Source organism: Tiliqua scincoides, chromosome 2, assembly GCF_035046505.1.
Source record: "Tiliqua scincoides isolate rTilSci1 chromosome 2, rTilSci1.hap2, whole genome shotgun sequence".
NCBI lineage: Eukaryota > Metazoa > Chordata > Lepidosauria > Squamata > Scincidae > Tiliqua > Tiliqua scincoides.
Window position 1 is genome coordinate 270081862 of NC_089822.1, and position 12946 is coordinate 270094807.

Consider the following 12946-nt stretch of genomic DNA (forward strand, 5'->3'; position numbering starts at 1 on the left):
AAAAAAAATGCACCTCCACTGCACCAGGAGGGCCCTGCCCCGCAGCTCCAGGCACTTCCCAGTTTTAAACTCTCCTCTTAAAGGCACTCTTACACGAAGGTGTGATTTCCCAGGTTATGCATGCATAACCATGCAGGTCTGCTAGCATGGACACTTTTGGAAGCATCCACAACCACCCGGCATCACAGGTACTCAGAGTAAAATTATCCAGAACACCACCCATCACACATCATGAAGACAATAACATCCCTGTTAAGACAGTCACATCCCCTTGGGAAAATGCTGCCTCATTGAATTTTTCCTTCTCTAATCAGACTCAGGCTGCAATCCTAACCACACTTTCCTGTCCCCATTGAACAAAACAGCACTTACTTCTGAGTAGACCCGGTTAGGATCTATATCAGTAGTGGGATGGAGTATCCAGTCAGGTGACCTCATGCCCATCCTGAACTCCTCTTTCTGTAAGGTTAAGCATGGGGCTGCCTGGTGGCGTCTTGCCAGGTCTCCTGTTGGAACCAGCTGCTGCTCTGTGGAAGGGAAACCCACCCGATCCCCAGGGAATGTAGGCAGCCAGCACACCCTGAGTCAGCAAGAGGGCCTTTCTTTCTAGCTAGACACATTCAGGGAATCAATGTCGTTCTCTTGCTCTTTCCACTCCAAGCTAACCTACAACTTTACCAGAGCAGCAATTTACTGGGTCGGGTTGTATTCTCTGATCTTAAGTAGTTCAAGGGCTCCCTCTGGTGGGCATCACGTTATTGCAACCAATTCAGTCAAGCAATCTCTCCACAGGCATCAAGCCAAGCACAGAGATTTTCCATCAGCTGGCTTCTTATATCTCTCTCTGCCCCTTCCCCCATCTGGCTCCTTTTGGGGTTTTTTTTAAAACTGGTAAAAATAATAAACTGGTTGAATTTCAACTCCTTTCCTGCCTAGTCCACGTTCATGGGTAATTTAGTGGATCCTCACATCAGCTCATTCTCAACTGCTATTGTAATGTGACTATAAACTAGAACTGCTGTGTTCTGTGCCCTCCTGGAAGGGGTGGCTTCTCATATTATTAGAGTGGAGCCTGGAGAATGAGGGGGAGAGAACTGCCAGAGGTTACTAGCAGTGCAGTCCTACATGTGGCTAGGCAGGCATTGTGTTCAATGAGGCTTATTCCCAGGGAAATATAGAAAGGACTGCAGCCCATGCTAGACTACTGCATCAGGCTTGGCCACGAGAAGGCACACTGAGCCAAAAGCCTTATAGGCAATCAAGGAGGTGCATCTTTGCCTATATGCTCTGTCGAGGAGGCAGTAGCTCCTTATCTGGTTGAGAAGCGGAATGCAGATTCAAGGACACAGCTCACATCGTAAAGAGTACACGGACATGAGGAAATCCATCACCACTTCAGTTTGTATTTACAAATTTACAATGGCAACAGCATAGCAGCAGCAGCATAGTAAAGACGAGACAACAAATTCACAACACACAGGACCACCAATGCCCCACAAATGAGGGCTCTCACAGTCTTTCTTATAAAGCTCTGTGCATGAATCAGGGTAGTGTCTCATCCTCCTGCCACACCCTGTCTCATGATGCATGCCTCATCTCTTTGATTGCATCAGCTAGTTCACTTTATACCTGAGTCATGGTGACTCAGCACTTCACATACATTTGGCCCTGCCTTATTCAGGCCTGCAAATTTCACCTGGGTTATGTTCTGACATGCTCATTGTCTTATCTGGTTACAGCCTCACCCCTGAGTGCGTCAGCCCTCCTTGGCACACTGCAACCTTCCACCTCCTTCATGTGTTCAGCAGAACTTGTGATGCTGCCTGCCTGCAGACACACTCTATATACAGGGCCCTGGTCGTGCGAATTAAACCTGTGTGTGCTGCTTGCATGTGTGAACCTAAGAGGCAAGAGCCTGGAGAGTGAACGTGGACCTGGACCCATCACAGAAATTCATTGTGGCATAAAGTGAAAAGCTCCAGAGACCCTGTACAGTCCTCCCCCAACAGAAAAGCAGCTGCCCCCAGGAGCAAAGAGGGCCACTGAAGCAAACCTTACTTGACCCAAAGCTCCCATCCATCACTGTCCTTAGTGCCTCTAATGCTGCCTACAGCTCACTTGCTCCAGGGTGGCGGCAGCACTCCCGCCCCTGAATCTGCAATGAGACCCCTGACTGGCCCACCAGAGGGGAAACACTTAACCAACAGGGAAAAGGCACCACAACCTGTCAGTGGTTGCTATGCAGACCTTGCAGTGGGAGGCTGCACTTCAAACAGGAAGTCCTTCAAATGGTACTTTGAACAAGTTTTTCCACTTAAAAAAACCAGGTATTAAGAAGGTGAGAAAGGAGTCAGCAGCAAGCCTTCCAGTGCCAGATGTTAAGCAACATCAAGCACTGGGATGGAGAATGAGGAGCTGGGCCTGGGGGCTCCTCCATCCTGCCCAGCTTGGCCTCTCTGCCCCTGCCCTGCCAGGTCTTTTTTTTGCTTCACAATTGGCCCAACAAAGAGGCCTGGAGAACCACAAGTGGCAGATGCCTGGGAGATCGGGGTGGAGCTTAATACCAAGATTCCCACAAGGGGGCTGCTAGACATTTCCTAATGTGCCAAGCCTCCTGTGCAGCCTCTGCAGTCTAAGCGGTGTTGGAAAGTCCTCCTGAAGCCTTCTTGTCCTTTGTCTGGAAACTCTGCCTTCTTATCTGTGGCAGCTCCCCTGCTTGGTCACATGGCTACCTTGTCCACTGGGGAATACACAGGGCTCCTGCTGAAGAGTGTTCGTGGCAAATGGGCAGTTGGGGTGACAGAGCAGCCCCTTCTCAGATGTAAAGAAAGCAGTGCCATCACTTCATTGGTCTCAGCCGATTGCCCAGAAAATGCCATGCAGATCATAGACCTGATAAAGATCTGTAATTAAGGCCCTGTTTTCAATCTCTTTAATCTTGTTAACATCCCAGGAGCTCCTGTGCAGGCTCTGCAGTCTTAGCGGTGCTGGAAAGTCCTCCTGCAGCCTCCTTGTCCTTTGTATGGAAACTGCCATCTTACCTGTGGCAGCTCTTCTGCTTGGTCACATGGCTACCTTGCCCACTGGGGAACACATTCTTGGGATGAAGTCATCAAGTGACTTGGTTGGAGCCCATCTGGCTTCTCCACCTCAGCCCTTGGACCAGAAGAGCTGAGGTGGAGAAGCCAGAAGGGCTCTAACTAAGTCACTTGATGACTTCATCCCAACAAAGTTCTATATTATCCAGCCCACAGGAAGTGGGTAGTTTTCTCTGCCAGTCACTGAGTGACCCATCCATTAGGAAGAGTATCCACCTGCTACCCTGCAGGTGCAGGGACTGGGGCTCCCTTGGGCAGTAGAAGCAGCTCAAGTCAGGGACCATCAAGCTAGATTGTGTTCAGGAACTTTTTTCACATTGTCAGCTCAGTGCCTCCAGCCAGCCTGCAACTTCCCCAGATTTAAAAAGGCAGTCGGGGCGGGTGGGTGGATTGCAGCTTGAGAGTTTTAAGCAACAGCCCAGCTCCACCTGCTGGGCATTCCCAGTTACTGCATCCATTTGGTGAAACCTCTAGTTCGTGCTTTCCAGCCCAGCTCAGGCATTTTCCATCACAGATAGAATCAGAGTTGGGACCTAATAAGTCATCTAGTCCAACCCCCTGCCTTAGGCAGGAAATCCTCCCAGAGCATCTCCAGCAGGTGCTTGTTGAGCCTCTGCTTGAATATCTCCAGTGAGGGAGAATCCACCCCCTCCCTCAGCAATCGGGAAGGGTTAAGTGTGCAGTAACCACTATGCGCTACTCCCCTTGGTCAGCCTGCCTTCCTCTGGGACTCTCTCCCTTTCCCCACCAATTGCTACCAGTAACTGGTAATTCCAAAATCTGGGGATAGGGCTTCTGGTTTTCTTACAGGGCTTCTGTCCAACCTCCACCCCCCACAAGGATGTAAGTGCCAGTGCTCACAAGACATAGCAGAGACATAGCAGAGCTAGGAGGGGGCAGTAGGAGGTGCCCATTTCTCAAAGGGAGAAGACTGCCAAGGGTTCCCAAGGCAAGAACCAGCATGCAGACTCATGAGTGGACAAAGGCCACACTGGAGCCCCTGGAAACTCCAACCACAATCCTGAATCAATCTACATTCTGCCTTCCCACACTCCCCCCCCACCTCAGCAATCTGAACTATTTCTGGTACTCTCCTCCCCAGCAACCCAGGTAGAGATTCCAGCTTTGCCTTCTTTGGATCAGGACAAAATACGGAGCACTGTGAGTTTGAAAACCACCAGAACATGCAAATTATTGCACAGGCCACCATTTTGGGACAGGCTCTGCTCCTGGAGGCTGCTCTTTTGCAACACACTTGGCCTCCCCAAGAAGCCATTTTGTGCTCACAGGAGGTGGATCCCTGAGGATGTGCTTCTCACCTGTCATAAGAACATAAGAACAGCCCCACTGGATCAGGCCATACGCCCATCTAGTCCAGCTTCCTGTATCTCACAGCGGCCCACCAAATGCCCCAGGGAGCACACCAGATAACAAGAGACCTCATCCTGGTGCCCTCCCTTGCATCTGGCATTCTGACTTAACCCATTCCTAAAATCAGGAGGTTGCGCATACACATCATGGTTTGTACCCCATAATGGATTTTTCCTCCAGAAATTCATCCAATCCCCTTTTAAAGGCGTCTAGGCTAGACGCCAGCACCACATCCTGTGGCAAGGAGTTCCACAGACTGACCACACGCTGAGTAAAGAAATGTTTTCTTTTGTCTGTCCTAACCTGCCCAACACTCAATTTTAGTGGATGTCCCCTGGTTCTGGTATTATGTGAGAGTGTAAAGAGCATCTCGCTATCCACTCTGTCCATCCCCTGCATAATTTTGTATGTCTCAATCATGTTCCCCCTCAAGCGTCTCTTTTCTAGGCTGATGAGGCCCAAACGCCGTAGCCTTTCCTCATAAGGAAGGTGCCCCAGCCCCGTAATCATCTTAGTTGCTCTCTTTTGCACCTTTTCCATTTCCACTATGTCTTTTTTGAGATGCGGCGACCAGAACTGGACACAATACTCCAGGTGTGGCCTTACCATCGATTTGTACAATGGCATTATAATACTAGCCGTTTTGTTCTCAATACCCTTCCTAATGATCCCAAGCATAGAATTGGCCTTCTTCACTGCCGCCGCACATTGGGTCGACACTTTCATCGACCTGTCCACCACCACCCCAAGATCTCTCTCCTGATCTGTCACAGACAGCTCAGAACCCATCAGCCTATATCGAAAGTTTTGATTTTTTGCCCCAATGTGCATGACTTTACACTTACTGACATTGAAGCGCATCTGCCATTTTGCTGCCCATTCTGCCAGTCTTTTTGTCTGCACTGTTGGCTAGGGAGGGATTCCAAACACTTTGAGCCTAAGAGCTCCTATGGCTCAATTGCTAGGGGTTCAAATCCCTATGAGGAATTAAAAAATTTTCTTTTTTTTTTTTTTAGGTGGGGAGGTACTCCATGGCTGCAAAATATAAAGGTTGGTTGCCAGTTGCCAAAAGGGGGGCCAGTTGAGGCTACAAAACTCCTCAAAGTTCAGTCCCAGACAGGCCTTTTTAGGGCTTAAAAAAAATAAAGGTTAAAAAAAAATTATTCCTCATAGGGATTTGAACCCCTCCACAGACCAGCACTTTAGCAATTGAGCTATAGGAGCTCTTAGGCTCAAAGTGTTTGGAACTAAGACTTGAGGCGCTGATGGCCACCAGCTGGGCTCAAGACCTTATATATTAGTTCTGAACACTTGAACTATAGGCTTTCCTATAGCCCAATGGAGAGAGTTTCCTATAGCCCAATGGAGCACCTCCCCACCTAAAAAAAAATGGGGTGTTTCACTCCAGCTGTAGCAGGAGTGCTTTTGCTATCAGGGAGCTCAGAGGGGATGGATGTGTGTGTGTGTGTGTGTGTTTGTGTGTGTGTGTAGTTATTGACTACGTCTAGTTGTATCTTATTACTTATTTTTCCGATAAAAAATGGTTTAAAAATAAATAAATAAATAAATAAATAAATAAATAAATAAAAGATTAACAAGTTGTGAGTTCCTGCACCTTTTTTTTTTTTTTTAAACAAAAAAAAGCACTGGTTAAAACCCTCACAGGTTACAGGCTGTGATGGGAATATGCAATGTCCTGATTTTAGAAGTAGGCTACCTTAGAAGACCAGATGCAAGGGAGGGCACCAGGAAGCAGGTCTCTTCTTGTCTTGTGTGCTCCCTGAGGCATCTGGTGGTCCACTGTGAGATACAGGAAGCTGGACTAGATGGGTCTTTGGCCTAATCCAGTGGGGCTCATTTTATGAAGCCAGTTGCAAGGGAGGAGGCAAGGTGAGGGAGCCAGGGCTGCTTTCCCAGGGTAGGGGGCATATTGCATGGTGGCCACAAAAGAAGGGCTGCACAGTGGCAACTGGGGCAGAGGCTTTTCCATGACACTTGGGGTTGCTTAAAAGGGGGCCTGCTGGGGGGGGGGGGCTGGAGCAGTATTTTCTTGGTGCATTCAGGAATGGAAAGTGGGGAAGAAGGGGTTAAAATAGGAAAGGAGAGAGAGAGAGAGAGAGAGAGAGAGAGAGAGAGAGATTGCTCTGACAGACCACAGTTGTGACCTTCAAGGCCTCTTGACATCAGCCCAAATCCACAAGGCACAGTGCCAGTCTGGCTCTTCTGTCATGGCAGGCACCCAGCAAGCCTGGCACCAATTCAGGATGTAAATCAAAGCTTGCCAAGTCCGTGTTCCCAGAGCAGCCTTTGCTCTGTCCCTGCCTTTCCCCCCTTTGCCCAGGAAACAACCTCTGAGTCAGGCTGGAGAGTCCCACAATTGAGCTCCCCCCCCTCGCTCTACTCCATTGCTGTCTTTAGCAAGTCTTGCTGTGGGGACTGCAAACCACCCCCAGTTAGTGACAATATTCAAGAGTTTGCCATCTTGAGGTGGAATGTCAGATTTTTCACTGAGTTATTCGTCTGGAGTCCATCTGGAGAAAGCCAGGAAGGCATTTGGCTGAGAAAGGACCTTTCATCTTCCTTCTCGTAGGTGGACTTAAGTTGCATCTCCTGGGGAGGAGGCCGGCTGGGGATCACCTCCCCCAACAAGGAGCCTTTTGGAAAAATTACAGGGGAATGGCACATTCTCCCCCCCCTTCCCCCCAACTGGGGCTGGGCCTGCACACTTCCTTCTCAATGGTGGGGGAAGAAAAAGAAATACATGTCATTGAGGAAGTGCCCCTCCCAAGCAGGGACTGCACAAAATTACTGTATGCATTTTTCAGGGCCCCCCAGCTCAAAAGTTGCAGAAAATTCAGCTCCTCCCCCCTGCAGCTCCACCTCTCGCCTTCCATCTCTTTCCAGTCGGCTGCTGCCCATCCATGCAGCCCCTTGAGGCAGGTTACATCAGCTGCAGATTTGATCCTGGCAGTGCTGAAGGAGAATGGCAAGGAGGGGAAGGATCTGCTTCCCAGGAAGTGGGTCATGGCAGCTTGTGGGGGGGGGGTCGTTTGGAGGGAGGTGGCAGTGGCACACTTGGGGTAAAAAGGCACCTTGAATCCATGCCCCCCTCAAGGCCCTCTGCAGCTGATGTAACCTGCCTCAAGGCGCTGCATGGATGGGCAAGCAGTTTGCTGCTGTCCTCTGGAAAGAGATGGAAGGCAAGAGGTGGAGCACCACTGGGGAGGAGCTGGAGGACAAGGGCTGACCCCCCCCCCTTCCTCCCCTGAAAATTCCTGCCAGGTTCCCAAACGAGAGCATCTCCCTTTCTCTCGCCGAACTCTGCTGCCCCCTGCTGGCCATTTCCTGCTCTCGCTGAGGCTAAATCAGGTGGTTTCTGTGAAATCATATCCAGGAGAGCTGTGCAAGTCAGGGGTGTGAGACAGCGGGGGAGTGGACATGCGCACAGCTGGTGTGTTGTGGTTATTGGAGGGTTCAGTTCTGCCCTTGCCCCCTGTTGGGGGGGGGATCTACCCTTTTTCTGGGTGGCTGCATGCACCCCGACTGCAGGCTGCACTCAGAAGCCCAGAGAGAGGATAAGGAGTGAAGATGGGCAGGTGAGGATTTCCTTCCCCTCCCCAATGATCATGGAGAGGGGCTAAAAATTTTGTTGTCCAAAAAAGGCAGGCACTGGAAATCTGAAATAATGCTCTGCAAAAGTGGAAGGGGCATGAAGGTGGGAGCAAAGAGCAAGGTGGTAACCCCGATGCTGTGTCTGGGAGGGGAGACATTTGCGACATTTGCGAAGGGCAGCAAATTTGCCTCCTCCATGAGGTTCTCCCCTTCCCTTCCTCCCCCACTCCCTCAGCCTGTATCTTTTCAGGATTATTGCTTTCGACAACATTTTCTACAATTTAAAACTTCCTTTCCCTCCCCCCCCCCATTCTTTCCCACCCCAGATAGATAGAACAGAACAAAAAAGGGGGGGGGATATCTATAGATAGAGTTGCAAGAGAGTCAGAAGCTGGAGAAGGGGGAGCCTGGAAATGCTGCCTCTGTAGTATTGCATCCCAGCAGGATCAGTGTCAGGGCAGTCCTACAAGGGTTACAGTGCCATTCAATCCATGCTTTCTCAGGAGTTAGCCTCAATGCATTCAACTGAACTTACTCTCAAGTAAGGGTGTGTGGGACTGCAGTCTCCTCCTTTGATTGAAACTGAGCACAGGAAGTTGTTGTGGGGCATATCACAGAGCAGCATTTGCACAATTGCACAATATTTAGCAGGATTTGCATGCTGTGCTTCAGTTGCAAACTGGGGATTATTCAGGATGTTTTGATTTCTGTTTTGTTGAGGGGAGAGCTGGGGAAGAACAAAGTGATGCTATTCAAGCTAGTACTATTGGCAGGGAAATAATGAGACAGGACTTTGCTCTCAGTCTGGAGAGGTTGAAGAGCTTTCCGTCTGATCTGGTCCAGAGATAGATGCCTTCTGTTGCAGTTCCGAAGGCATGCTTCAGCAGGACAGCGAAGAAAATGCCAAACAAGGTTGGCACAAGAACACAGCCCTGCTTCACTCTGCTTTGGATGTCAAAGGGGTCTGATGTGGAGCCATTGAAGACAACAGTGCCCTTCATGTCCTTGTGGAAAGATCTGATGATGCCAAGGAGCCTGGGTGGACATCCAATCTTGGGGAGAATCTTGAAGAGGCCATCTCTGCTGACCAGGTCGAAAGCCTTCATGAGATCTATGAAGGCTATAAAGAGTGGCTGTTGTTGTTCCCTGTATTTCTCCTGCTGTTGTCTAAGGGAGAATACCATATCAGTGGTGGACCTGTTGGCTCAGAATCCACACTGCGATTCTGGATAGACGCTCTCTGCAAGTACCTGGAACCTCTTTAGTGCAACTCGGGCAAACAGCTTTTCTACAACGCTAAGGAGAGAGATGCCGCGGTAGTTGTTGCAGTCACCCCTGTCACCTTTGTTCTTGTACAGCGTGATGATGTTTCCATCCCTCATATCTTGAGGTACTCCACCTCTCCAGACTGAGAGCAAAGTCCAAATTCCAGCTGAAATGTCTGCGCGACTTCCTCTTTGCCGACGATGCAGCTGTCACTACCCACTCTGCCAAAGATCTCCAGCAGCTCATGGATTATTTTAGCAAGGCCTGCCAAGATTTTGGACTGACAATCAGCCTGAAGAAAACACAGGTCATGGTTCTGGATGTGGACTCACCTCCCTGCATTACAATTTCTGCACACGAACTGGAGGTTGTTCATGACTTTGTGTACCTTGGCTCAACGATCTCCAACACTCTTTCTCTGGATACTGAGCTAAACAAGTGCATCGGTAAAGCAGTACCACATTTTCCAGACTCACAAAGAGTGTCTGGTCCAACAAAAAGCTGACGGAACATACCAAGATCCAGGTCTACAGAGCTTGCGTCCTGAGTACACTTCTGTACTGCAGCGAGTCATGGACTCTTCGCTTACAACAGGAGAGGAAACTGAACGCTTTCCACATGCGCTGCCTCCGACGCATTCTCGGCATCACCTGGCAGGACAAAGTTCCAAACAACACAGTCCTGGAACGAGCTGGAATCCCTAGCATGTATGCACTTCTGAAACAGAGACGCCTGTGTTGGCTCGGTCATGTTGAGAGAATGGATGATGGTCGGATCCCAAAGGATGTCCTCTATGGAGAATTCGTGCAAGGAAAGTGCCCTACAGGTAGACCACAGCTGCGATACAAGGACATCTGCAAGAGGGATCTGAAGGCCTTAGGAGTGGACCTCAACAGGTGGGAAACCCTGGCCTCTGAGCATTCTGCTTGGAGGCAGGCTGTGCAGCATGGCCTTTCCCAGTTTGAAGAGACACTTGGCCAACAGACTGAGGCAAAGAGGCAAGAAGGAAGGCCCACAGCCAGGGAGACAGACCAGGGACAGACTGCACTTTCTCCCGGTGTGGAAGGGATTGTCACTCCCAAATTGGCCTTTTCAGCCACACTAGACGCTGTTCCAGAACCACCATTCAGAGCGTGATACCAGAGTCTTTCGAGACTGAAGGTTGCCAACAACAACATACATACAATAAATATATATAGTATTATTATGGAATAATACCATAATTGTAAAGAGTATGAAGAAAATCCTGGAAAATCCCCCAAAAAGAGCCGTTGTTCATCCACGACGATTTCAATGCTAGAGTTGGTGCTGATCACAGTTCGTGGCCCACTTGCTTAGGTCAGTACGGCACTGGGAAGATGAACGAAAATGGCCAACGCCTGCTAGAGTTTTGCTGTCATCACGGTCTCTGTGTCAGCAACACGTTCTTCAACACGAAGCCCCAACATAGAGACTCTTGAAGACACCCAAGATCAAAGCACTGGCACCAGCTCGACCTGATTCTCACCAGACGCTCCAGCCTTCTCAGCGTCAAGATCAGACGCAGTTTTCAGGGTGCTGCCTGCAACACTGACCACTCCCTGCTGTGCAGCAGAGTGAAACTGTATCACACGAAAAAGGAAGAAAAAACGGCCACGGTGCCAGAAGATTGGAGGATAGCAAATGTCACGCCTATTTTTAAAAAGGGAAAGAGGGGGGACCCGGGAAACTATAGGCCGGTCAGCCTAACATCCATACCGGGTAAGATGGTGGAATGCCTCATCAAAGATAGGATCTCAAAACACATAGACGAACAGGCCTTGCTGAGGGAGAGTCAGCATGGCTTCTGTAAGGGTAAGTCTTGCCTCACGAACCTTATAGAATTCTTTGAAAAGGTCAACAGGCATGTGGATGCGGGAGAACCCGTGGACATTATATATCTGGACTTTCAGAAGGCGTTTGACACGGTCCCTCACCAAAGGCTACTGAAAAAACTCCACAGTCAGGGAATTAGAGGACAGGTCCTCTCGTGGATTGAGAACTGGTTGGAGACCAGGAAGCAGAGAGTGGGTGTCAATGGGCAATTTTCACAATGGAGAGAGGTGAAAAGCGGTGTGCCCCAAGGATCTGTCCTGGGATCGGTGCTTTTCAACCTCTTCATAAATGACCTGGAGACAGGGTTGAGCAGTGAAGTGGCTAAGTTTGCAGACGACACCAAACTTTTCTGAGTGGTAAAGACCAGAAGTGATTGTGAGGAGCTCCAGAAGGATCTCTCCAGACTGGCAGAATGGGCAGCAAAATGGCAGATGCGCTTCAATGTCAGTAAGTGTAAAGTCATGCACATTGGGGCAAAAAATCAAAACTTTAGATATAGGCTGATGGGTTCTGAGCTGTCTGTGACAGATCAGGAGAGAGATCTTGGGGTGGTGGTGGACAGGTCGATGAAAGTGTCGACCCAATGTGCGGCGGCAGTGAAGAAGGCCAATTCTATGCTTGGGATCATTAGGAAGGGTATTGAGAACAAAACGGCTAGTATTATAATGCCGTTGTACAAATCGATGGTAAGGCCACACCTGGAGTATTGTGTCCAGTTCTGGTCGCCGCATGTCAAAAAAGACATAGTGGAAATGGAAAAGGTGCAAAAGAGAGCGACTAAGATGATTACGGGGCTGGGGCACCTTCCTTATGAGGAAAGGCTATGGTGTTTGGGCCTCTTCAGCCTAGAAAAGAGACGCTTGAGGGGGGACATGATTGAGACATACAAAATTATGCAGGGAATGGATAGAGTGGATAGGGAGATGCTCTTTACACTCTCACATAATACCAGAACCAGGGGACATCCACTAAAATTGAGTGTTGGGCAGGTTAGGACAGACAAAAGAAAATATTTCTTTACTCAGCGTGTGGTCGGTCTGTGGAACTCCTTGCCACAGGATGTGGTGCTGGCGTCTAGCCTAGACGCCTTTAAAAGGGAATTGGACGAGTTTCTGGAGGAAAAATCCATTATGGGGTACAAGCCATGATGTGTATGCGCAACCTCCTGATTTTAGAAATGGGTTAAGTCAGAATGCCAGATGTAGGGGAGGGCACCAGGATGAGGTCTCTTGTTATCTGGTGTGCTCCCTGGGGCATTTGGTGGGCCGCTGTGAGATACAGGAAGCTGGACTAGATGGGCCTATGGCCTGATCCAGTGGGGCTGTTCTTATGTTCTTATGTAAGGAATACCTCACATTGACACCAGCAAGACCCGGGATCAGAGAAAAGTGGAGGAATTTGCACGAGCGCTTGAGGAATCTCTTCCAGGCCCAGCCGATGCAGATGCATCCAACAGATGGGAACATTTCAAAAATGCCGTTTACAACACCGCCTTGTCCATATTCGGCAAGAAGACCAACAAGGCAGCAGACTGGTTTGAAGCCCACTCTGAGGAGTTGACACCAGTCATTGAGGAAAAGAGGAGAGTTCTAGCAGCATACAAGGCCTGTCCCAGTGAGCGCAACCTGCAGGTCTTCCAAGCTGTTTGCAGCAAAGTCCAGCAGACTGCCAGTAGGTTTGCTAATGACTACTGGCTCCAGCTCTGTTCCCAGATACAGATAGCAGCTGACACAGGCAACATCAAG